Raw genomic sequence first — 27,748 nt, forward strand, 5'->3', positions numbered from 1 at the left:
GGGGACGAGCTCGGCCAAACACCCAAAAAGGTTGCGCACGCCAATTACATATACATATATATAAGGTGGGCCTCCAAAGTGAGTTTTTTATCCAAGATAATTCCTAGATATTTAACCTCCTTCTTAAGAGATACGTCTATGCCATTTATTCCTAGGGTGGGTATATTTAGAACCCTTTTCCTAGTAAATGGGATAATAGCGGTTTTTTAAGGGCTGATTGATAAACCCTCTTCTCTATACCAGTCCCAGATTGTATTTAACGCATCCTGCATTAAGTCCTTTATAGTCCTTTCGTGGTTGCATTTAATTATTACAGAAATGTCATCTGCAAGGGTATGCATTGTTTTATATCCTTTATTGTTAATGGTTTGTACCAAACCGTCAGCCAGGATAGACCAGAGCCAAGGCATCCTTCGCGGCTGTAATACTCTGGGTAACTTGCCCCAAAGAGGCTGTGATTATCCTTTAGTTTAGCATGGTGCTTACCCATTTTACAATTGCTGGATCGGCTCCCCTATTGGAGAGTGCCAATTCTATTGCTTAAAAGTTCACGTTATCAAATGCACCCTCAATGCCCATAAAAGCACAGAGGGCTATTTCCTTTAGGTCAAGGGCCTTTTCTATATCGCTAACAATTGTGTGTAGTGCTGTAACTGTGGATTTCCCTTTTTGATATGCAAATTGCAGTTTATGGAGTGGCATTATCGAGATAACCTCCTCTCTTAGGTAACAGTTCAGTAGCCTAATTGGCCTATAGGATTTGGGAAATTCAGGAAGTTTATTGCCTCCTTTTGGTAGGAACAATACCTTGACCTCCCGCCAAATCTTAGAAGTATAACCCAAACTAAGACTTGATCTGAATATTTGTACCAGAACGGCCCTAAATCTTCTCCCAACCTTTGATTTTTGTATGATAAAAAATGAAAATGCTTTTAGTGTTACTTTTTTCTGTAGTTAATTTAATTTTAAGATTTTAATATTTTTTGTTCCATAAATACCCTTCTTTATTATTTATTCCTTTTTGCTGCTGTTTTATATTTCATAATATTATAAAGTCGCTACAACTATGGCTTATATCAAATACCCTTATACACCTAAGAAGAAAAATTATGTAATAAATACGTTTCAAACATGGTTGTTGTTGTTCATGTGTAAGCTACTTTACATTTTTTTGGTTTTATGTTTTTATAATATAGTTTTTTTTTTTTGTTTGTTTAGTTTTCATAAATATTTTATTTTTAACTTTTAAATAAACGCAATTTTTTGAAGTCGATGACATGAACGTCCGCTGGAGTCTTTACTTATGATTAACTGTTGGACTGCTGACAGCTGATATTTTCCATTTTTAAGGCGGTTACATATCTGCAAATTTTCTAATCCGCAGCACCTAGCGTTGCCAAAGGGATGTTGGTGATACTTTGTTTATTCTGGTATTCTGTTCGCGCGATGCAATAAGGCCTTTTGTTTACAGAAATGGACGTGACATGTATTTAGTGAAAAATATACAAACAAACAGGAAAAAATAAATATTAAAAAAAACGGAAATATGTATATTTAAACAAAAAAATAAACACATCAATTTGCATTGCCAAAAATTTATTTATCGATTTATAGCTTTTGCACTTGTTTGCAATTTACGAAAAATTTGCGCAAAACCAATTTAAATATTTCTCAATGAATTAGGCAGCTACGTAGAAACTCACCGAAATTTCTTTGTATCAGAAGCGAAAAATCCCTTGCTCTCCGCAACACCGCTGCTGCCTGAACGTTGACGTCATCTACAAGAGCAAAATTCAGAACAAAAATTTTAATCTAAATAAATGCGAGAAATGTATTTTCGAACAAGAAAAATATACAAAAACTGAAAATATCGGCTAAGTACCTATTTAAATACTAGTTTGAAAACTTCAAGTACATCATATGCGTGCTCTAATACATTTAAAAATATTATTATATTTACATTATCTAGTAGTTTTACAATTTTCGTTCGCTGATTTTCTATTCGGTCATAAGCAGCTGGAAAACATTGAATTCAAATTGCTTTCAGACAGCCAAATGTTTTACAGCAATTTGTGTATATGTACATATACTCGTACTCACACAAGTGAAGGGGAAAGTCGAAGAAAGAAAGAGAAAAAGTGTATAGTTTTACAGAATACGAATATTTTATGGTGTAATGTTTGTGTGGCGCTTCATGTTGAATTATGCAAGGCTGAATGGCCTAAATAAAACGATTGCCAAAATCCATTAAAACACTTGAAATGGCAAACATATGGTAACCATTAAGAGAATCTGCATACGTTTTATTTATATTCATTAACTATAAAAATGTATATATTTAACTCCGCGGCTGAATTTTTGTTTTTGAAAAACAACGAAATTTATGTAACGGTTTTTTTATAACAAACCTTCGAATGCTTTGATGTCTTAAAGCTTCTCATAAAAACTCAATTATTGTCTATTTATTAATAAAAAAAAATCTTTTAACGTAAATGCAATTCTGTCGAGACGCCTCTAACACAAATGCCTTGTAGCTGGACAAATACATGCGTGCGTATGTACACCTGTGTTCTCAATAATAGCAGCGCACATATTGCAACTTTTTGACTATTTACTATTTTTAATATTTTTTTTTACTATCTTTTTTTTAAATATAGTTTCTTTTATAGCAAAAAACATTTAACTCAATGTTTCAAACTTTATACAAAGTTTAAAAAAACTGCAAAAATTTTCGTCAGAATTTTTAGAAAAATGTATGTATGGGTATGCAGTTTTGTAGCCCATTCAAATTTAGCAAAACTGTGTGTCTATTCAAAGAAGCTCAAAGTTGCGTTGATTTTTAATAAATTTTTTTGTTGATGGTAATATACATTTCTCTTCTTCCATTTAGCGAACGCTCGAAATTTGTTTTATATGGAGAAAATGCGCAGAGAAAAACAAAATCAACGCGATTTTAAGCGACTTTAAGCTTCCACTTTTTTACTACTTATTGTACTGAAATTTAATGGGCTATAAAACTGCTTACCCAAATTTTTTCTAGAATTCGCATTAAAAAGTTTGAAGCTTTGTTGAAGTTTCTAAAATTGCGTATAAAGTTTAACAACGTAAAATGGTATGGTTTTTATGGTATTATAAACTATATCTTTATAAAACTAAGAACAAGATAATAATGAAAACTTTGCAATATCTCGCGCTGCTACTGTTGTGAACACAGGCTCATTATATTATTATTATTTTTTTTTTATTAACTTTCGTTTATTTGCAATATATTTTTATATAATTATATGTAATTTTTTTTTTTTGGTTAGTTGTTTTTATTTATTTTTATTTTTACAAGTCTTACTCACACATTTAATATACTCAGCTTCGTCTAGTTAGCATGGATTTATAAGCAAAATAATGGATTTATAACAAAATCAACACCTATTATATATTATATATAATTGGCGCGTACACCCTTTTTGGGTATTTGGCCGCGCTCCTCCTCCTATTTGTGCTGTGCGTCTTGATGTTGTTCCCCAAATGGAGAGACCTACAGTTTCAACCCGACTCCGAACGGCAGATATTTCTATGAGGAGATTTTTCATGGCAGAAATACACTCGGAGGTTTGCCATTGCCTGCCGAGGGGCGACCGCTATTAGAAAAGTGTTTTTCTTAATTTTGGTGTTTCACCGAGATTTGAACCTACGTTCTCTCTGTGAATTCCGAATGCTAGTCACGCACCAACCCATTCGGCTACGGCGGCATACCTATTAGTGGCCAGCTCAAAAATGGCTAGCATATCAAAAGAGCCCACCCAAAGTGATTTTTCTCTATGACAATTAATTTGAAAGTAAGGTGACTTTTTATTTATTACTTTATTATTCTTCGAAAAATATTTATTTTCTTTATTTATCGCTATCTATTTTGTCTCCTTCAAAGTAATGCTCATCAGGTCTAATACACTTGTCCGACTTCTTTTGCCAATACTCCAGCCACCTTCGAATGAGAATTTTCAGAGAAATTTTGCCATAACGTGAGTCAATATGAACTATGAGAAAGAAGTGCGTGAAAGGTGTAAATTGATCGAACTTTCGTAGAGAAAAATGAAAAGTTAGGTTAAGTTAATGCAAGCATGAAAGATAATAGACAGAAAAAGAGGACTCTAAATTATCCTAGCTTAACAACTGTTTCTATCAAATTCACTTGGGTACGCTATCTCGGGGGAGCCGTTGCAATACTAAATAGATAATATGAGTCTTCAAATCGCCACTTATCTGCTCGCTATGTTTGAGCTTTGCTCGCTTACCGAAAAACTAAATAAACTAAGAAAAACTAGTAAATATTCGCATTTCGCGGGTACAGTTATACCTCATAAAACTGGTATATATCTTTCGCTTTATTCAATACTATCAACCTCCTTTTCTGATGTGAGGTAAGTCAACTGGTTGTTATTTGAAGACTAAAAACTAAAACAGTTGCATGTGAACACGGCGGGCAACACCTGAATAGAATTCGCAATGTTGGAGCAGCACTCGCCAAGTACTTCCAAGCAAAATGCCATTTTTGGCATCTCCTTAACAGTGCTGCCATCTTTTTTTTGCCAGTTACTTCATCTATTCGCCACGCAAATGATCGCTAAACCTTTCTTTTAACAACAAAATAATCAAAATTAGTTAGTGTAAGAAAGTTCACTTCCCTAAGCTTTATGGCATAGAATTTAATTTTACATGTCAAGATAAGATCAAGCGACTATCTCTGTATAAATTTTTCTTTTAAAAGAAATTTTATCCACCTGAACCAGAGCTAGATTTTGTCAAAATCTATTAACTCTTCTTGTATGCGAGTCCTAGGTTATTTATATATTACAAAAATTTAAATTTTCGGCACTTCGAAGTACTTTCTTAACCTTCCTACGCACAAAAAATGTGGAAAGTGTTCATATGTGTCCTAACACTTTATTTCTAAGTTTTTTTGTTGGTAGTGCTTGCGGGTGCAGCAGCTGAATCGAATGAAGCGCAATGAGAGAGTCTAACGCTCGTCGCCTTCTTAAAGGAGGAGGACCGTATATCGGTCGCTGTAAACCAGCGACTTCACGTAACGCATAGAAGCTATATCACACCACCGTCTCCTTAATGCCAAATCACGAAGGCTTTCAAAACTAGGCCAAATCCGATAACTGCTAACATATAAATTGGTTGCTCATATATTCACATATAGTATATCTGATCCTTTTATTTCTGTGTAAAACATAAGGGCTCAACAAATTGCTTCCACTAGTGCCTATTTTGCGCTAGTATTTTTACTTCACTCCCTGTTCATGCTGCTCAATAAATGCTGCAATACTGCAACCCTGCTTAGCTCAAATATTGCGGCTTTTTTGCCTGGTTTGCATTTGCTTGAAATGAGATTTTAATGAGTTTTTCAACGGCAATTTAACGGAAAAAATCAGTGAAAGTGGCTTATTACTAAAATATAAAAAATCAAAGTGGATTGTGACCGATATTTCAAAGCGGAGGCCAGTGACAAAACGATTTGTTTCCAGACGTTATATATTTTTTACAACTGCAGATGCAGAAACATTCAATAATAAATTGCGCTATACAATAATCTCTGTATTCGATTATAATAAGTTTGATAATTTAATAAAAAAAATAAATTTGTGATTTTGCTTACTCTTTTTCTTCCAACACAAATTTTGAAAATGCTGGATTTTTACTATATGTTATTGCGCGCATGCAACGTCAAAACGTTCCGAAAAGTTGCAACATTTTTACATCGAAAATGTTGCTTTGCAATATTGCCACATTGATTGAGTTGCGGACAAGCCCATAACCTGATTAATTCATTATTCCACCAGCATACCGCACAGCGAGTTTTTGTTGGCACACTAGCAACATATTAATGGCTTCTTAATTTTCTCCATAAGCAGACAGCCAGAGCAAAAATTAGAAAGAACACATTTTTGGCATTAACCTAAGTAATGGGTGTCTTTACTTGAGCCATGACTAGGCGCGATTTGTAGTGAATTAAAAATATTCATTTAGTCGTATCGTTTACAGTTGTTTTCTTTGTTTAGCTGAAATCGTGCAGAAATTGTTTACGCTTGATATTTTTATTATTACATATTTTTAGCGTATTTTTAGCTTTGAAAAAAAGTTCAAAAAGAAATACTTTTATTTTTTGGCAAGCATTTAATCCATGCCACAGAAACCTGTACTTTTTTTCTTCTTTTGTTTAAATTTCTGCTTCATAACTCATTGTGTCAGAGTTTTAAATACGAAGAAATGCTAAAAATACTACTTAAATATAATATCACGTAGGACATTATAATACCATAGAAAAAAGTGAAAGCAGTAAGCAAGCTGGACTATGTACACACAAGCCGGCCGAACAAACCAAACAAAAAAAATTAAAAGAATTGAAGAAAAACAAGCTTTGTATGAAAATAAATCTTTACGTATACATCTCTCTAAAATAATAATAACGCTAATTTCTATTCTTAAGTTGCAAACAAATGATCTGCCACGAAAATGTGCATACAAAAGTGCGAAATTGTAACAATGGACGAATACGAGCATATATCACCATTCTACGTGGCTAAAAAATATGAATTATATTTACACATACACATACATATACATATTTTTTTTTTTTAATTCCGGTGTATACCTCATATGTAAAGGGTGATCAGATTGGAGGTACTTTTTCAATAGGGATTTTGTGACTACTGTCAAACTAAATACATTTCTTTCAGTATTTATTGACCTTTTATCATGGAAAAACTTAGGCTTCAACAACGTTTACAAAATCGTACAATTGTATCACGAAAATCGACTCTCTGTAAAAAGGGTTCATCGCGAGCTCGGACCAACTTACGGTGTAAACCGTTAGCGATGTGGCCCAGTTTTGGCTCAGTGGGCTACATCAATAACTAAAATTGCCATATTTGAGCTGAAGAGCAAGCCAAAGCCTTTCAAGAACAGCCATTACATCCATTGAAAGCAACCGTTTGGTGCAGCCAATGGGCTGGAGGAATCAATTGACCATATTTTTTAAAAGACGAGACTGGCGCCAATGCAACAGTGAATAGCGAACGCTAGCGCGCCATGCTAAACGACTTTTTTATGCCAGAAATTAAAGCCGGTGATCTCTGCAACATTTGGTTTCAGCAAGTCGGCGCTACTTGTCAAACAGTCCGTGAAACAATGGATTTACTGCGTCGTCGTTTCGGTGAGCAATTTATCGCTCGTCTCGAATCAGTGAATTGCCCACCAAGATCGTGTGATATCACACTTTTGGAATTTTATTTGTGACGGTATGTAAAGCCTAAATGCTTTATGGATAAACTAGCTGCGATTGAGGCATTGGAAGCCAACATTACTAAAGTTATTCACGAGATACCGACTGAAGTCCTCCAGCGAGTCATTCAACATAGATGTTTACGGATGGCCGATTTACGGCGCAGTTGCAGCCAGCATTTGAAAGGGAATATCTTTAAAAAATAAATGTCATGAATGGTTCTACATAAAACCAATAAAGATTTCCCAATCAGTTTGAATTTCCGTTGTTTTATTTCAAAATAAAATCCGTTATCTCTAAATTGATCACCCTTTATATTGCTACTACTGTAGCGATGTTGCTGCGCACGTATCACTCAAAAAGTTGACAATTTCTTTTTTTTTACGTATTAAAAACGTTTCAAAATACTTTTGGAAGTATTTTGGCTAACTGATGAAACGAATGTTCACGATGATATTCAAAATCGGTGCACGCTTTCACACTTTCGAGATAGGTATGTATGTACGTGTGTATATTTATATTTATTCAGATATTATATTCGCATTTGTGCAAGGATATTAAGAAGAAAAACATCTCATTAAATTTGATGGTATTCTAAAAAGTAAAAAATAAAGAATTGATGTACATATCATATGTGTGTGTATTTGACGGTAGACCTTAAAAAATAATATCATTAAATCATGCATACTATGTGCCGTATGTGTGTGTATTTTTATTATTGAACCAACATTTTTGAAAATCAACTAGGAAAAAATTGCTAAAACTTGGCAAACTCCTGCATATACAATTCAAAAAGATGTATAAAATATTGCGTATGTATGCAACGCGTATGTATGTATTTTTCTTAAAAGCGAAAATGCTTTGATTTTTGATTTCGTTTAGCGCGGCAAATCCACAAATCTTAATAAAAATTATTAAATTAGCTTTATTTTTAACTTTTGATCTAACGAATTCCATGAATCATTTAATTATGTGGTTGGCGCCGATTAAATTATAATGCAGCATCAACAGCAGCAACAACAACATTAGCTAATCCCATTTATTTGATAAATTTAGCCAACAACTATTTGACGAATTTTAACAAATTTTCTTTTAAAGCTAAATTTGTCAGGCTCAGTAAAGACATCTGACTGCAAACATTCCGAGCCCTTTACTTTATACAAGGTGGCGCAAAAATAATCATTCAATTTTGTTTTTGATATTTTTACTAAATAAAAGCGAGAAAGATTTTGTGTGCTGGAAATCTTTATTTTCACCTTTACGCGCTCCATAGCTTCTCTGTTTTTATTCTGCAGCTGTCCACTTACAAGCACGATGGCGAGAAAAATAAGTTGGTCCCAGCGAATTTGACAGAATCACTGTGTGACGTCCCACTTGTGCACTTTATTCGTGTGTTGGTTGTGTAATTTCTCTTCTTGCAGTCTTGTTCTCGTTTTCACATCTCTCTCATGCAACTGCACCAATGTGACGTTCAGCAATCTCTGACGGCCGCAATATTGCTTCTGTTATTATTTATTTACAAGTGTCAAATGTGATTGACCCACCACGCCATTTGTATCCTTCAGTTAGGGTGATTAATTTTGTGCCACCTTATATTAGATGGAGTAAAGGGATTGAGCTATTCTCACCCCAACCCAAATCAACTCTTCTTCTTTTGCCTAGCCTTATCCTATTTCGGGTCGGCTGTCCTTGCGCGATATCTCCAGGCCACACGGTCCTGGGTCGTCTCTTCACTCATGCTTCTGCATCGCATGTCATTTTTTATAGTATTTTTACATGTTTTTGATGGTCTGCCTAGTCTTCTTTTTAAAACACCCATCTGTAGCATTTACCTCACTGCGTGGTCCTCTGGTCCTCTCATAAGATGACGGAACCAGCGAAGGCGAGTTTCTTGAAGTTTTGCGCTAATTGGAGCGACTTTGCTGTTACCAAGAATATATATAATTGTTCTTTATCTTATTCAACAGTATTACGCCACTGGCTCACCTCAGCATCCGCATTTCTGCCAAGTGCAGTTTCTGTTCAAATTTGCGTGATATAACTTTTGAATTCGGTATGTAACTCCTCGCTCGAAAATACTACCTTAACGAACATGCGAGCCCATTTAAAACTATTCATCATTCTGATAAAGTTATTGATTGTTAGAGCTGACCACTCGCAACTCGCTGCTGCAAAACGAAACTCGGCTTATTCGTAGTCCGTTAGATTCGAGGGCATGTACCTACTGCTTCAGATTTTCTTGAAGAATGGCGGGCTATTTCGTCAACATACAGCAATGTCCAAGGGTGATTGCCCTGAATGCCACGTCTAAGGCAGTCCATGATCAGATTAAATAGAAGAGGGCTTAAAACTTAAAGTTGATGTGCTCCTACATTTACATAGAAGATTTTGGTCAGACCGCTCGTACGCAGTTGAACGCTTTTTCGAGTGAAATTAACTGATTGCACAATTTATCAATGGAGTTCTTGTATGGTAAAGTGCACTCAATTAATGCCTTAGTCAGTTTTTATTGGACCTTAATGTGGTCTATCGTGCTTGACCGACAGCCGAATTGGAGGCTTCTAATGAACACTTCTTAGGCTTTTAATCCCATATCACTAAGGATGTAAAGTCACGCTACCTACACATAGGTGAGTGAGTATTTACCTTGCGAGAGCTGTGCATTCGACGGACGCTTATTTCTACTAGTCTTAGTTTCGTGAAATGCTAACGAAGATGACTAAACCCCGTATATTATTCATAAATCCGCTCTGCCTATGTTTACAAACCTAATTGATGCTCTTTTAGAAAGAGGGATACATTAATTAAGGTGCATGCCTGTAGATAGTATGAGATGAGCCTCTAAGGCAAATTAAAATGAAGCCTAATGATTAAACGTTTTTAGTGGAACATTAGCGATCAATTAGAAATGTAGAATATTCAGACAGCAGTACGTACTAAGGGAAATACTTTAATAAAAAAATATCTTAATTCCATCTATAAATCACTTTGTTTATTGTAACTCAACAAGATTATAATTAGGTACATGTAATATTTTTCTGGCATCACGAAACCCTTCTCTGTTTCACAAGCAACTAAAACCGCCCAAATAGCGGCGATGCCATGCGATTAAAGTCTCCAAACTAGAGTGCAACGACCATCTGTAACATAGCAGATTTAATAACCAGGATATTTGATCATAAGCCAGCTAAACTATATACTTTTATATCCAGCACAACTGGAAGAATTCTATTTGGTACTCGTAGAGATTGAGCTTTGATAGTCGAAGACTGCGACAAACCCAATAATGAAATAATGAAAGTAATGATTATAAGGTAGCAAGAAGAAGAAATTAATTCCAAATCCACAATATTCATATAAGATTGAAGGACAAAAGTTGGGAATTAGAGTGGCCGCGTTTTTATTAGCCAGCTTACTATTTGCTACAAATTTTGCGCCCTTCCACTCTTTTACAGCCTACCTCAAGTAGATGAGCCACTAAGTTATCTCCTGTGCTCCCTTTTTTGCTGTACTGAAGATCGAATATTGGTTTGGGGAAAAAGAAATCATTTATTTGCTTAGTAGATGGCTGCAGTGATCGATATATCTTCAACTATCGAGCACACAATATAAAGCTTATGCTCGTTGCCAAGGCCACATTTCACACTAAAAAAATTCTTTGCCGTTTTTTTGGTTTTTTTTCGTTTGTTCGATTCAGTTGCGAGTTACAGGGTGTTAACAATGGAAGTCAACAAAAAGAAAATTCGGTACATTTTACAGTTTTGCTTCGATAAAGGCGAAAATGCAAGCCAAACCGCTGAAATTGTGAATGGTGTCGATACTGTAACATCTAATTACGTGCAATTTTGGTTTGATGTTAAATAAAATGTCGAAAATGGCAATAAAATCACAGAAATCCTCAAAGTTGACCGGTATATTATAAATCTTGATTTTGGCCTCTTACAGTTAAATAATTCATTTAAACAGAAGATATAGCAAAGAACAATAATTGAAAATTGCACGTTTTCAAAAGTGCGCAAGCAAAAAGCTCACAACGAGCTTTGTGGAGAGTTAAAGTAATACAAATAGCGTATAATTGTGTTCCCAGTTGTCAAATGAAAGCTTGTTTCAAAATTTGTACCTACAGCTTAGCTTTGTCTAATGAGTGTACAGGTAACCCTCCTATAACGCGGTACTTCTATAGCGCGATTTCGCTACAACGCGGTTTGCGAATTGCGGAATGTTTCTTATAACGCGACTCCTACAACGCGATTTTTAAGCATTTTTTAAATACATATTCTATAAACTGTATTCTATAAACACACAATTATCAAAAATTACTTGTGTATATGTGTATATCTATTATTCGTAGTCTCATAAAGAAATAATAATATGTTTGTATTATACATATGTACATACTAAAAGTGTTTGCTCGGATTTTGAAATAGGACGACCAAGAGTAAAACGTTTGAAGCAAATTATAATAAGCGAGGGCGAGGAAGCGGATTTGTAGAAGGTTGAGATTTAAAATCCTCTGAAATATGTAGATTTGAAAATCCGTGTCTATTTTTCCCAGATTTTATTTTCCTTAGTTTTATGTTATTTAAATAAATGAATTGCTTTTTGCTGGTTAATTAAATGAATTAATTTATGTTATTATATTGAAATAGACAAATAGAAAAATATCTTTGAAAAAATAAATTTTTTTTATTCGATGAAAGGTCTAATATAATTAATTCGGCTGAGAAAACTTTAAAATGTTACTTGCGTGATATTGTTTAAGAAAAGGAAAAATGGAGGAAAAAAAAGTTTCCTACGACGCGATTTTCCTACAACGCGGAGTTTTTCAGGAACCAATTAATCGCGTTGTAGGAGGGTTACCTGTACCTCATTAAAGGACCTCGTCCAAGCCCTTAGTAAACCTACAGGTAAGATAGAGCTGGTTTGGGCTGAGCGTGTATGCATTTCTTCCGGCCGCATCCGGTCGAGATATCTCATTCTTATTTGCGCTACAGCATTACATTCGAGAAGAAGGTGTGCTAGAGTCTCCGGAGACTAGTCGCCGAAACGACATGAGTCAGTGGATCATAATATGCCTGTAAGAACGCCCGTGAGCATTCTCTGTTCGACCTTAGTGAGGGTTATGAGTTGCCTGAACCTTCTCTGATTGTATCCACCCAGTAAAGGTTTCGCCTGACATAGCCCCATAATTTGGTCTCAGCTTACGTCTCTTAGTCTTAGCTCATCACTGCTAAGCTTCTTCTTGATGGTGTGTTGTCCCATAAGAAGGAATAACTCGAGTCCTATAACTTTTTCTAGGAAACTTTTAAATGTTTTGTGGTATTTCTTTAGCTGCATGAGAACTATCGATAACTATAGATTGGAAGCTGAGAATGGCAAACTGTGTCGACATATCTATTCAGTAAGGTTTGGCAAGTCATCATGAATAGTTCAACGCCAGAGCAAAGCTTCAAAATTGTAGCAATTTACTTATTCGCTTAGTTCATAGAGCACTAGCGACATCATCGGTCCTTATTTCTTTCGAAACGAGGAAAGAGCTGCCGTTGCGGTGAATGGCGAGCGATATCGAGTTTCCATAAATTAATCAGTGAAACATCGGCGACATTCGGTTTCAACAAGAGGGAAAACTTGCCCTCCAGCGTGTATAACAATCGATTTGTTGCCATATTCAAGACATCAATGACACCATACGGCCAGATTTATTTCAAAAAGTAATCAAAAATTGGACTGATCGAATGGGCCAAGTGACTCGTAGCCACGGCAGACACATGCTGGATATCAAATTAAAAAATAAATGCCAAGAAATTATATAGTAGATGCTAATAGTCAGCATAAATAGTCATCATTCCAAGAATATTTCATTTAATATTAACAATTTAAGTTCTCAAGGTCTTCAAAACCGATACGAAAAAAATTTATAAAAAATTTTGAAAATTAAAGCTATCTAAAATACCATATTTTGTTAATGTACTTTTTCAATTTTTAAATAATTTAAAATAATAACAAACAAATTCGACTTACCGCATTTTCTAACTAAACAAACTCCATTCGGTTTTGCCATTTGCTAACTAGTGTTCATTTAATGTTATTTGGAATTGTTTTTTTCGCGTAATAATTCTATCATGTAAGATGATGTTGTTGTTGCCAGATTTCATGATGACATCCTTAATGTGTTTCCAAACTATTTGCCATGAATTGATGGTAAAAAAAATAAAAACTAACAGATAAAGTACCCTAAACACAGGATGTATGCGTGTTTGTGTAGGGTACATAAAATTTAAAACATGGAAATCATGTCTAGTTGTTGTGGTTGTGTTATTGTTGATGTTGTTTTTGTTGTTGTTCCTGTTGTTTTGTTGTTAATGACGCTTAGCTGAAGTTTTAGAAAACGGCTTCATAGAAAGCCCACAGTAAAATCAACAAGAAGACCAGGATAAGGAAGGTGGTAAACAAACTCCTCGCTTCATTCATTTTGCTGCTGTTGTTTTTCGTTTAAGCTGTAGGTCATGGGTGAAATATATAAAGAATTTATTAGATTTTTACGGTAATTTTGGTATGAATTTTTTTGTTTCTGTTTTTTGGAAATTAAATAGAGTTCTTTAAAAAGGCTTAACACTAAACTGAAAATATTATATAACAAGCAATAAATCACTATTTGATTTTTTTTTTTTTTTGTAATTCAAATTTGAACACGCATTTCTTCTAAATCCTTAATATAGATGTGTGGCCATATACTTGTATAAATTTTCTGTATGATAATATTTATTTTTTGATATTTAGCAATTTCGCACCGCTAGCGGTAAATGGTTTAATTGATCGGAGCACACCGTTCGTACCGAATGCCTCTGAAAAACTGGCAATCGCATCTGCAAGAATTCTCCACAATGACCAGGCCGATTAGCGTCACAATGCACGGAATCGTATCGGAATTGAATCAAAAGTGTGCCGGCAGCAGAACGAATTGCATACATACATACATACATAAGTTCGTATATACAACTGTACACATATTAGAATATATACATACAATCATGCATACACACATACATATAAGCGTATATTAGAACTCATAATTTTATGTAAGAACATATGGACTAGATGGATATAGCCAAAAATATGTGCGTACATAGGTATTTACAAGCACACGCATATAAATAATTATGTATCTCAACAGCGCCTACATACATCTGTAGTATGCATACAAACACACGAATATAGAAACATACAAATATGAGGGGATCATTGGCGAACGTTCGCTGCTTTTCAGCAGATCCGCAACACTCTTCGTGTCCAAGTGCGTGTACATGCCGTTTGGAATACGGATGAATGCCTACCCCCAATAGCGTTGACGGCGGCGTCGGATGTGTGGTGATGGTTGAGGAGGCTCTGTGCGATTATTGGCACGGAATCGTTCGGTTTGGTTTTGTGTGGGCGCAAAAGATCTTCATGCTTGTTGTTGGAATTGAATTTTTGAAATCAAAAGGAAAGGAACATTATTTTTATAGATAAATATTTAGGCATATATGTATGTGTGTATTATCTACTGGCAGTTTCGCATCATTGACTTGTAAAAAGTATTTTTAACCAAAATAAAATAATTTATACTTAAAAGTAAAATTTACCTAAAGCAAATTCCTTTGACAGCGCTATATACGAGGAGTGTTCAAAAAATTAATTGAATTTTTATTTTTCTCAAAAAATATTTATTTATTCATCAATTTCTGTTTTATCTTCTTCAAGGTAGTCCCCCTTGGATATAATACACTTGTGCCAGCGGTTTTCCTATCCTCGAAGCAGTTCTGATATGCTCTTTTGTCCTTGAACTCTTTCAGCGACTCGATTTTTATCTCCTCAATCGTCGCAAAACGTCGTTCTTTCCTGGGTCTCTTCAATCTTGGGATCAGGAAATAGTCAAAAGGGGCAAAATCTGGTGAATACGGTGGCCTGGGCATGATAACGATGTTGTTTTTTGCCAAATAATCTCTCATAAGCAAAGATGAGTGAGCAGGTGCAAAAGCCATGCATTTCTTCCACAATTCCGAGCGTTTTTTTCGTATTGCTCCACGAAAACCGCGCATAACTTCAAGGTAATACTCCCACTACGTCATGATAATCAAAAAAAATGAGCAAAATCTTGACATTTTATCGAACTTGGCTTGCTTTTTTTGGTCTTGCCTCTTCTGGGCTCTTCCATTGGGACGATTGGGCTTTGCCTTTTAAGCAAATCTGGATCATCGTTGACGTCATTCAACAATTCCTGAGCGATGCTCATGCGCCGTTGTTTTTGTTCAAAATTCAGCAATTTTGGAATAAACTACGCTGCCACACGCTTCATGAGCCAACCGATATGCCGACATCCTCAGCAACTTCTCTAATTTTGATTCGGCGATTCTCCATAACAATTTTCTTCACTTTCTCAACAATTTCATCGGTTGTTGATGTGCTAGGGCGTCCAGATGAGCGTCGTCCTTCACATCTTCTCCACCTTCTGTGAAAAGCTTGTACCACTTGTAAACATTTTTTTGACTCCGAGTACTCTCACCGTATGCCACTGTCAACATTTCAAGTGTTTTTGAGCATTTAATTGCATTTTTTATACGAAATTTGATGGAACTTCTTTGATCCATTTTTTTCGATAGCAGAAAATCGCCGAACACGCAAAACACTTGCCTTACTTATGCCTCTCACATATTGCTAAAATCGTGAACATACCTATCTTCGAGACGAGTGTACCAACATAAGAAAAATAATAATCGAAAGTTCAATGTACGTAGCCCGCGAAATTTTAAAATTCAGCTTACTTTTTGAGCACACCTGATATGTATGTATGTATGTAAGTTTACTAGAGTTGCTGCTAAATTTTTGCCACAATCATGCGGTGTTGATTGCTAATGGTCGCTCTTAAGGGAAATAGTACAATGCCGGGAAATTTGCCGTCAAACTGTAGTTAATTTTCCTGAACGACGAAATATAAAAGTTCCAAAGGTTACAAAAAGGTGCCCCAATCTACTTTCGGATAAAGAAGCGCGAGCAATGGAGCAATTATTGACTCATCAAGTAGCTAAAACACACAGGGGAGCCGCGCTAAAGGTAAAATTGCCTGAAAAAAGCTGGTTGGAGCCCGCCATCAAGCCATAAAAGCCAGGGAACGTGAAAGCGAGGTTCACATTTTGTAAAAATCACAAACACTGGAATGCTGATGACTCGAAAAGCGTGATATGGTCTGCTGAGACCCGTGTTAACCGTTTTCTGTCGGATGGGAAGCAATACGAGTATTGCAATATTAAGCTTGGCGGTGATAGCCTTATGGTATGAGACTGCCTCCCGTTGTGGCATATTGGTGCATTGATACGAATATTCGGGATAATGAAAACTGAAGACTATTTAAATATCTTACAGACCAATTTGCCGGATTTTGTTGACCTTAGCGCATATCAAACAGACGATGTTATATTTCCGCAAGACGAGAACCCGAAATATACCGCCAAAATTTTTTCAAAAGCAGATAAAAAAGTGAGGACTTCTAGCTTTTAGAATGGCCAGCATAGAGTCCTAATTTAAACCGGATTAAAAATGTGTGGGTTATTCTAGAGAATCGACTGGCTTATGGCGAATTGGTCCCAAAGAACATTGATGAGCTATCGTCAAGAGTTCAGAAGGAATGGCGTGATCTTGCACGCTCGACTTTTCAAAAACTGATCGAGGGCATGCCAAGACGTATATAGTAAATAGCGACATTAAGACTAAAAGTCAGTGCACAAAATATTAATACTGAGTTTTATGTAATAAAAGTAATTGCCGAGCAAATTTTTGTTATTTTTGTAATATCTTTTTATTTTTAAAATTTTAAAATAAAATGAATACCTTTTATTTCTTAAAAAATGAAGCGTTCAACCTGAAAATTTGATAGTATTATTTTGAAAGATGTCTCTACAGACAAATGAAAAATGCATGAATATGGCAAACATTTAGCCAGTTCTGCCCGTCACTGTATATCCGGATTACAGAACAAGAACTAATAATAAATGTCGAAAGTTGTCAAATAAAAAATTAAACTCCGCACATTTGCTAAACAACGTCATAACTCAAAATATCAAAAATTCGAGAAAAATGATTTCGAAGTTTTCATTTTGCTATGCCTGCCTAAGTGAACGTAAAGGCATATCTATATATGTATTTTCATCTAATGAGATGCTGTTAATACATACAAATGTTTTTGTTTTTTGGATTACGGCTCTCCTGCAACAAATGATTGATTTGACGTTTTTATCTACCTATTACGTGTATGCTAGAGCTGTCAAGGCCGAATGTACCGAGACTAGTCGATTCAAATCTTAGTATTGTACTTGTATACACTAAAATTAAATTTTTTCTGAAAATTTGAAAAGGGCGAGCTAAGAAGTATCAAGGTAATTCCTAAAGCGCTCAGTCTAAAAAGTCCATTGCATTTGAAGATCTGGTAAGTAAAAGGGTTTATATACAAGAAGGAAAAGAGAGAAGTGACAGGGAGAAAGAGATAGGATAGAATAGAGAGAGAGACAGACATAGCTAGTCCTGTGACAATGTTCCAGATTGTTTGGCAAGTCTAAAAATACGAATATTGCTCATTCTCACGACATCAGAACACAAAATTCGTAGCCTTGCTCTAGCAAAGGCAGGACACTCACAGAGAAAATGATCAGTGCTGTCCGACTCCTTTAAGCAAGACAGGCAAATCGGGTCCTCAGTGATTCCAATGGTGGTCATATGCTGACACCATGGGATGTGTCCTGTAATTATTTCGACCATCAACCGAATGTATTTCTTACCAAATTTTAAATTATTGTCGCCGATCCGCAGTTGACCAATTCGTCGGCAATTTCATTTCCTTAAACACCGCATTGCCTTGGAACCCATATAGGTACAAGCTTATGCTTTGGATATGTTCACTATACTCGCTTTATCGGAATTCTTAATTAGTTTTCCTACTATTATTTTGTGAGTCCAAGACTGATTTAACAACAAAAAATTCTATCCTTGATTTTATTTAGCCATTTTTTTATATTTCCACCTCAGTTAGAGGTAATCTTCAAGAAATCTTCGCTGTGCCTTGTGGGAAATCTCATTTTTTAGCGTTATTTTTTACAGTATCAAAAATTTCATAATGAAGATATGTACTTGTAAGGTTTAGCAGTCCTTGCAAACACGCGAAGGTGATAATCTCACCATGTAAATAGAATACTAGGTGAAAAAAAATATATCCAAAATGAAAGCAACTATACTGACGCAATACACATATCTCACAGCAATGTTTTGCTGCTGCTCCCACGAGTGTTTTGCTTCAGTCTGTACTCTTACACTAAACTAGCATAAATAGAGTAATTGTGAAGGGCTACATTGACCTGGTGAAGAATGGTTCACCTTCGGTAGCTGATAGCCCTTATTTCCACACGTCTTTTCGTCAAAGAAATGGGATCCTATCATTAAGAATTAAGCATTCCTCCTTCCTCGAATGGCAATGTATGCTTTGCACTGTTGCTTTTCATACCAATCAAGCGACTATTCGCATCGAAATACTTGCATACATATTTTAACATAACTCGACTTTTTTTAGAAGACTAATTTGCTTCTCAGTGGAGTTTGCATCCGATCGTTGCAAGATACCCAGAGGATACTTGGGCCTTGTGAGCTGCTTGAACCTTATGCAGAAGAATCGTCCTGGAGTAAATGGCGATCAGGTACTTTCCCCACTTACGTGGGCTTCTACTCATGGAACCATCCTCCGATCACAACAACAAACGATGTCAACCTGGAGATAAACCGACGAATCACGCTTGCTAATACGTGTAACTATGGTCTCAGTAAGCAAATGTGCAGCAGAGACCTCTCTCGCCCGACAAAACTAACACTCTACAAGCCGCTCATCTTACCCGTGCTACTCTATGGCACTGAAGCATGGGTTGTGTCGCAGACAGAAAGATACTACGAGAAAGAGATACTACAGAAAATCGGCTGTACTCTTCGTGTTGGCGCTGACTACTGCCGCCAAGTGATCCACGAGCTATATGAGCTCTACGACTATGTGGACATAGTTAATCGCCTTAATATTCAGCGCTTGCGCTGGCTGGGCCGCGTCGAGCATATGGATGCAGAAGCTCTAGCAAAGAAGATGTTCAGATGACAAGTTAGATGACAACGACGTATTGGAAGACCATGTCTCCGGTGGAAGGGGCAAGTGGAGGGAACCCTATAATCGTGAGGGATCGCTAATTGGAGAAGGCGTGCGCAAAGTAGAGACGACTAGTGAGACATGTTGCAGTCAGCCTTAATCCCGTAATCGGCTGTGGTCCTTGATGAGGCCATATAAGTAAATAAGTAAGTATGGAAGTATTTTGCTTTGTAAATAAAAACAAATATTGTTCGCAGCTTCATATCGCAAGTCAATAGCTTCATATCGCAAGTCAAAAAGCAGTCCTCGTATTTGTAAGTATGTATATGGTATACTTATATATTTATAATCTAATATGTTCTTCCTCGAATTATGACCGCTTTTATCGCTCGTACAAAATAACATGTTCAATAATAATATGTATATATGGATGTTAGAACTAATGTACCATTTTTTGTGTACAATACAGTGAGAACATGAGAACCACAAGGATTTTGGACCAAGCGTGCTTCAACACTCATATACGGAACACATGAAGTGTGTTTACATTTAAAATTTTAATTATATATTGCACTGTATTTTACAAGATTTTTGATTATTTTTACAGATTTACGTACATATGTATGCAGATGCACCCTGTAGGGAAAGTTTGAACAAGTGAAATGATTGAACACAAGTACGATATAGACAATTGCGGACCACTTCAAATAGCGGTTAACCACATCTGTTTCCAGAATATGACAGCATCAACGCTAATTCTGATGAATTACGAGCATATAACGCTATGTGATGACTATGGCTTTTGAGTACATTTTTAATGTTTGAATGGTTTTCTATTCATTATTTGAATACAAAGTAATAACGATAAATGTGTAACATTTAGATTTTAATAAAACAAAGTTAGTGAAATTTATAAATTATAAATTATTATAATTGTTATATTAAATTATATGAAAATCTTAGAATTTATTTGTTTCTTCCCTCCCGGCAGCAGCGTGATTTCAAATCGATATATGGTATGTAATTCGTCGAATTCAATTGCAAGATGGCACAAAATTAGTCAACCAATTTTGTTTGCGAATTACTTTATTACTAAATAAAAAATTATTTTGAGTGAGGAAAATCTTCGTTTCAGCCTTTATGCGCTGCATTACTTGTCTGCAGCTGTCTAGTGCACAAGTGTCAGATGTGATGGACATTAGCAAAAATTATAAATGTTGTTCTTGTTGTTGCAATAGCACAACACTCCCAATACCTTTTGGTCGGATATAAATACGGGTCGTTCAGTTGACGTAGAATCGATTATCGTCGAAAAATTATAGATCTTCAGATCGGGTGACTAATTTTACGCCATCTTGCAGTTTGAAGCTATCGAAGAAAGAATTCAGAGTATACTAGCTCTCATATGTCGGATGACGGTTCAGTTAGGTTAGGTTGACCTGGCTGGCTGAAAGCCATCACATTGAGATTCGAATCAAGCAAACTCTGAAGCTCTAACCCCGAGAGACATTCTAACCTCTCTGTAGAACTCCTAAACATTTCATCCGGGTTCTAGTTCATGCAGGGCAAGAACATAGAAGGCGTTCTAAAGTTTCCCTCTCTTCTAGGTCATAGCAAAATCTGCAGTTATCATTGTTTGCAATTCTTGCTGTCAGTATATCTACGATAGTTCTGCTTTCTTTTCTGGACATGGCTAGTATGAGAGATGATTAACAATTTTTTATGGTCGGAATTGGATGGTATTGTCATGGACAACGTTTATTTTCAACAAGACGACGCTACGTGCCATACAAGCAACGAAACATCTTGTGTTATGAAATTTTTCTTTGGGCCCACGTGAAAAAAAAGGTCTACGCCAACAGCCCAGGGTCGATTCAATACCTCAAAGATGGATTTCGGGAGGCTATCGAGGACATAGTGCAGCCACTTTGCAATGCGGTTATGGAAAATTTCACGAAAAGGATATTGTCCTGTAAGCGTGGTCGTGAAGGTCACTTTCCTGATGTTATTTTCCTTTATTAATGGCAAACCTTCCTCTTAATAATGAAATAAACATCCGATCACTTACATTAACAAATAGCATTCAAAATAACACCTCTGTTTGGAAAACCCTATATTTATGATGGAATTGCTCGATGTCTTTGCTAGTGCTCGATGTCTTTGCTAGTGCTAACACAAAGACTTCTGCTTGAAAAATACTGCAGTGATCAGGGAGCTTAATTGGCCGCTTGATGTCTAGCTCTGTGCAATAAATCCCTGCACCTACTCCGTTCATCATTTTCGAGCCATCAGTAAATATATTAAGCGTATTGGGTCTAGGTTTCATACCTCTTTTCCACCCCTCTTCTACTATTATTGTTCGGAATCTCTTCATCCAATTGTATTTCGAACTAAGAAAACGTTCAAACTTATTACAAATTTCCAATTGCAGCCTCGAGGCAAGCACAATAAACTACAGGTCGCAGTGCACTATGCGTTAATAAAAATAATAATAATGGTGAAACAAAGTCCCAAGCGATTGGAAAGAATTGACACTCTCTCAAATACGTGTAAAACTATATATGTGTGAGTAAAATTCTGGTTACATTCTATCTAGAAACGGACCAGTTCGCTACTATCAAATTTTCCTACACGGTGTAGATGTTACTTATACGTACATAGTCACATGCATGCTTCACTTATGGACACCACTGAGCATATTCATACATACGTGTGTACATATGGTTGTATGCACTTTGGATGGTCATCTCTATCACTTGCTGTTAGCATGATACAGCAACAAACTGGAATTTCTAATTTGTTTATAATGGAACGTGTGAAAGAAAAACAAAATTCATGCAAGCCTTTTGATTAAGCTGCCTTTAGTCACTTTTCAATGAACGCCTTTCAACGCAATGTTTTTATGGATTCCCATTAACAATTTATTTATATTCCATTAGTGTTTATAAAACTTGACAAATTGAGTGGTGAATGTTAACTGCTTGATTTCTCACAATTTCCCAGCAAGCTATCAATAAGTTGAGGGGAAATAGAAAAAGTATGCGTACTTATAATTACTCTACAGGCCAGTTTACACCTACTTATACCTGCTTATATGGATGAATATGTATTAGAAAATTTGCGTAATCGAATTATTTGCCAATGGAAAAGTATGTTAACACGATTTTTAGGAAATACAGTGCTAACTATAACAAAGTGCTTTAATGACAAGTTTTAACAAGTTATTTGTTTCTTATTAAAGTTAAAATATAACACATGTTAATGCTTTTTGTAAAATTTTTTGGAGGAATTTCGAGTATGCAGAGTTATAGTGCATGAAATTTTGGTATAATAATGTGCAAGTTTGAAGTGGCTCAAAACTCACAGCAATTTTTTTCTTGGAACGGTATCGGGTGTTCTTCCATATAAACTAAATTTCGAGCATTCGTTATATAAAGAAAATCCACAAGACGCCAACAAAAAAGTATTATGAAATCAACACGATTTTTGAGTCACTTCAATTGCTTGCTAATTTACTTTATCGAATTTCAACGGGCTATAAAGGAGGTTAACGAAATTGTTTGCAATTTCCCGAAATTTCTACTTCAAAAGCGTTCAACAGGCTTTATAATTTGTATCAGGTACACAACAAAAAAATTGTTCTTATTAGTTCTAGTTCTCTAATAACGACGATAATCCTGATTCCGAAAATCATTCGGTTTAGAAACTGGTCGATAAGCTGAAGCGACCATATTATTTTGGCGGCGTCTATCAAATAGGTTTGCCACCATGGAAGTTCCACGATTGAGCAACACGGGCAAATATTAGAGCTGTATTATGAACGATGTGAAGGTATGGTTATCTCTAAGATCGTACGATTTTCCCTCTCTTGACTTGTTCCTGTAGGGTTCTCTGAGGTCGCAAGTGCATGTCAATAAACGGTAGTCGGCCGATGCTCTCAAAGCCATTTTGCATACAAATTCTTCCATGAAGACTTTCATATAAAAAAAAAATAATCTGATTAATACCTCATACATAACTTATTTTATTCAATTTCGACTCGCCCTTTCTGCTAACCCCTATAAAACATTGAAAAATTGCCGCCTTGGCATATCGGCCACACACAACAAAATAATTAACAAAATTTGCTTTAGCAGCAACTGTTCTGCTACCGCAGACAATTGCAATCCTGAAATGCATTTCTTTCACGAGAAAGCTTCAGATAAACGTAATCTACCGTTCAGCAAAAATCAATGAAAATTCAAAAAACTTGACCTCTATCTATCAAATACACATATTTTTGCACTCTTTTTTCGTTCGACAAATTTTTTTCTGGAAAATGTCCATAACCAAATCCACAAATAAGCGTGAGTTATCATCATTAATAATTTAGCGAAAAAAATTTAATTATCATGTAAATATATAATTTGCCACAAATTAAATAAAAACAGCATTTATTAAACTTACCAATTATTGAACTAGACACGACATCTTATGAACTATGCGATTACAGGAAAAGTGCCTGCAATCGATGCTGGTAATTGTTTGTTGGCTTAAGGCTGCTTAAAAGATGGCGTATAAGAGCCAAAGGCACACCAAAAGTACTGCCAAAATAGAGAAGGTGGACAACAAGCTTCGGACTTCACTCATTTTGAAACTGTAAAAGAAATAAGTTTTCTAAATAAGGGAATGCCTAAGCGGATTGCGGGGAGTAGCCTTACGAGTGGCATATTCGGTTTTGTGAGGATTTACTGGGGTATTAGTATCACGGGTTGTAACTCAAAAAACAAGTATGAAACAATATTTGCTTGAATTTATATGAATTTATTTAAACAAGTTTATAAAAAAGAAATTTCATTATATTCGTTTAGTGATACAGGTACTGATCGCCATTTAAGGAACAAGCTTTTTTCTGTATATAGTATATGTTTATAGTATCTACTAAATAGTTCTCACAATAGTGAGGGCTGGCTGAAAGTTGTATGATTCAATTGAAAAGAGTTCTATTCTCATCGGCGCCATACGCAAGAATTGAAGACGACATCATCAGTATACCAAAGGCATTAGAATACCAAAAGAAAAAAAAAGAGCAAAAAGACCATGAGCAAAACTAAAAAAAAACTAAATAAAATTTTTGTATATTTCAACTTATTAAATAGTTTTGTTTTTTGCCAACCAAATATGTAAAGTGGCGCAAAATTAATCACCTTATTGGAAAATTTATAATTTTTTCAAATAGCGTTGTACGTCAATCATATTGGACACTCGTGAACTAGACATGGACACATACGGTCCAAATAAAGATTTCAAGTACTTTTATTTTTCTACAAAAATTTATTCAAAAACAATATTGGATGATTAATTTTGCGCCACCTTGTACATACATACAGGTGAAAGTTTGTTTATGGTATATACGTGCCTAGAATATGTGCCTGATTGCGACCAAATAGTTGCCTCACAAATTTTTAGGTGCGTTAGTACACTTTCACTTCAAAAACAGAGTTCCAGTAAAATTTCAAAAAAATACTCTAAAATTCCAGGCTAATAAATATTATATAACATAATATTATGCACACCCTAGCATAAAATTTGTATTGCTCAACATTTCTTAACCCTATCCTTCTTTTGCGTCCAAGTGTGAGCGAATCTTGCAAGTCTTTTGGAGTATATTTACAAATAAAAGTGTCGTGCTTTGTCGTGCTTTGATAAATCTTATCGCAAAACCGAATTTTCTAAACATCTCGACCGCAGGTAGACTTTTTTTCATAAGATAAATAACAATTGTCTTAATATCTCTATCTCAAGCACACCTAGCAGGTCCGTTTTCTTGCAAAAGCTTTTCTTTGCACTAACCACATTTATAGTATATTCTGAGTATAAACGAAATCGAAACAAAAATACGTTTCTCCCGGATATCTCGCATCCAGCTACCACGTTTTAAAAAACCATCCTAATTACGCTTACAAGAACTCACCACTATTTAAAAGCAGGAAAATTGGCGTATGAAGTGAACTACAGTAGTGGAAAGCCATTTTTTCACTGTACCCAGAAAAGTCTTTGTGTATCGCATCTTCAGTGATGAAGAAAAGTGCGTGCGAAGTGTAGAAAATTAGGCGCAGCCTAGTTTACACGAAAAAAGGGCCTCGTGGAAAAGTGTTTTTAGACTAATATAGGATCGCTGAACACGAAAGCGAATTTCATTTATTTTTCCAGTTTTGATTAATTTTATTTGACTTTTCTGGTCGTTAGTTTTTTTTTTTTGGTTTGTTATCAAAAACTATTTTTTTTTTTAACTTAGGTCGTTGTCTAATATATGTACGAGTGTAGTATGTCTATAAACCATTCGAATCCAAGTTTCCCACTTTATACAATAAAATTTTGAACTTTTGATGAAAATTTGTAAAAATATTCTAAATGTGTCACAATGTTTGGGACTTGAATTATTATGGTTCTAGCTATAGAAAGCACTAATTTTTTATAAAAAAATAATATAAATTAAAAAATAACTAAATAAATCGTGAAAACTTGTCAATATATAGTGCCTAAATATTAATTTCGAGGTGTGTATGCACTAGGTTTCATAAATGTATGTAATGAGCAAATTAAATACTGATCTTGAGATACGATGTATATCTCCTCAGTCTCCCAACTTGAATCCTTCTATCGGTGAAACTGCCAGAGATTTGGTATCACCTAAAGTAGGAAACTCCAGTGGAAGGAAAGGCAGCAAAAGGAAGGAAAGGAAACCAAGATAGGATCTAAGACTGACAACATTATACCAATATTCATTGTCGCGAATCCACACAACAACAGGTTTGGATAACTGATACCATCATATGCCAACCCAAGCAGCGATGGAAGCAATGGTATGCACAAGACTGTAATGCTAATGAAAATGTGTTTGCATTACCAAATTAGTTAAAATACAAATAGCATTAATTTTCAAATATCAGTAAAATTTGATTGATACAAATCACCACTGCGTATGAGTAATTTTGAATGAAAAATGCCAAGGATAGTGCTACAGGCAAGCAAAATATGTAAGTAGAACTTAGATGCTAAATAACAGATTGAAATTGTGTACCATATTACTATAGTTGCTATAAACTCACATATTTCAATGTAATCGCTTTGTGATTTTGTGGGCAGTGATCACATAAGTTAAATATAATGGAGTAAAATATTTGCTCAATTTTGCTCAGCGCAATTACCTTTCAAACGACCTTCGGTTCTTCTATGAAATTCTACAAAAAAATTATTTTTTAATATATTTCAGTTTCCCATATGAATTTGTCAACATAAAATATATGAATAATGAACTCAGCGCGTCACTAGTGTAATAAAAAAATTAATTTGCTATAATCGATATGTTTCGTACCTTTTAATGGCAACGTTAAACATATAAATTTCATGAATATAAGAATACATAACTTGACATCTGTGCTTATTATATTGGAAAACAGCCAAAATACTGCGAGTTTTATTAAAAAAAAAATAAATAAATAATTAAAATACTTTTGTAAACTTAAATTATTAAATTTTAGTCGAAATTAGCACATAAAAAAGCCAGCATACACCCACGCAAATACACGAGCCGGTGAAAGACGTATAAAAAAGAAATTTTATTAAATAATAAAGAAATGTGACAAAAAAACCCAATCGTCTGATATCAAATTGAAAATCGTGTAGTAATAAAATTTTTTTTCGAATGAAAAAATTAAAGAAAGCAAAAAAATCATTTAGTTTCATCTATAAAAAAAAATTTGTTAAGCCAAAAAATATTTACAAACGATATGCAAAAATATATGCTTATATGTAAATGTATGTAGACAAAAATGGCACATTTATTTTAATTCACTTGACATTGCTGTTTAGGAGATTTATGTAAATTATTATTATTATTTATTATATTTATATTATTTTATTATATTATAATTTTTATCACGCACCTTATTTGCTATTCGCACTTGAATATACACAATTTTTAACTTTTTACTTAAATTTCTCTGTAGAGCTAACGACTGTTGGTTTGAAGACTTCGGGTCTAACTGAAAATCCTTTGCACCCATATAGTCCATTAAAGAGGTGAGTATGGCGATTTAATTTTTGGTAATAACATTTACTCAAATATATAATATTATTCAAGCACTACAAACACACTTATACTTGTACATAAGTGCATAAGTGTATATGTATTTATACTCTATTATACCAAAATTTATAAAATGCTGCAAATGCTATTCAGAAAAAAATTAGTAGATACTATATACATACATACATATAGGAGCATATGCTTCAATACGAAACTAAATAAAGGGTGATCCAAAGACAAGTTTGGT

At 34.9% G+C, this 27,748-nt stretch overlaps 1 long non-coding RNA gene across 3 annotated transcripts; it reads right to left on the bottom strand.

Moving 5' to 3' along the window:
* Positions 1–938: 938 nt before the first annotated feature.
* On the bottom strand, positions 939–27,445 carry LOC129248604 (uncharacterized). 3 transcript variants are annotated; one of them, XR_008582631.1, is made up of 6 exons: positions 27,359–27,429; positions 26,621–26,653; positions 23,877–24,066; positions 13,304–13,779; positions 1,704–1,778; positions 939–1,458 (listed from the first exon to the last, which is right to left on the bottom strand). It is a non-coding gene; the product is annotated as an uncharacterized LOC129248604 (long non-coding RNA). The 3 variants fall into 3 exon arrangements; XR_008582629.1 differs by lacking the exon at positions 26,621–26,653 and having other exon boundaries at positions 27,359–27,445; XR_008582630.1 differs by lacking the exons at positions 23,877–24,066; positions 26,621–26,653; positions 27,359–27,429 and adding an exon at positions 14,074–14,180.
* Positions 27,446–27,748: the final 303 nt, after the last annotated feature.

The sequence above is a fragment of the Anastrepha obliqua genome, chromosome 5 (genome assembly GCF_027943255.1).
Source record: "Anastrepha obliqua isolate idAnaObli1 chromosome 5, idAnaObli1_1.0, whole genome shotgun sequence".
NCBI classification, from domain to species: domain Eukaryota; kingdom Metazoa; phylum Arthropoda; class Insecta; order Diptera; family Tephritidae; genus Anastrepha; species Anastrepha obliqua.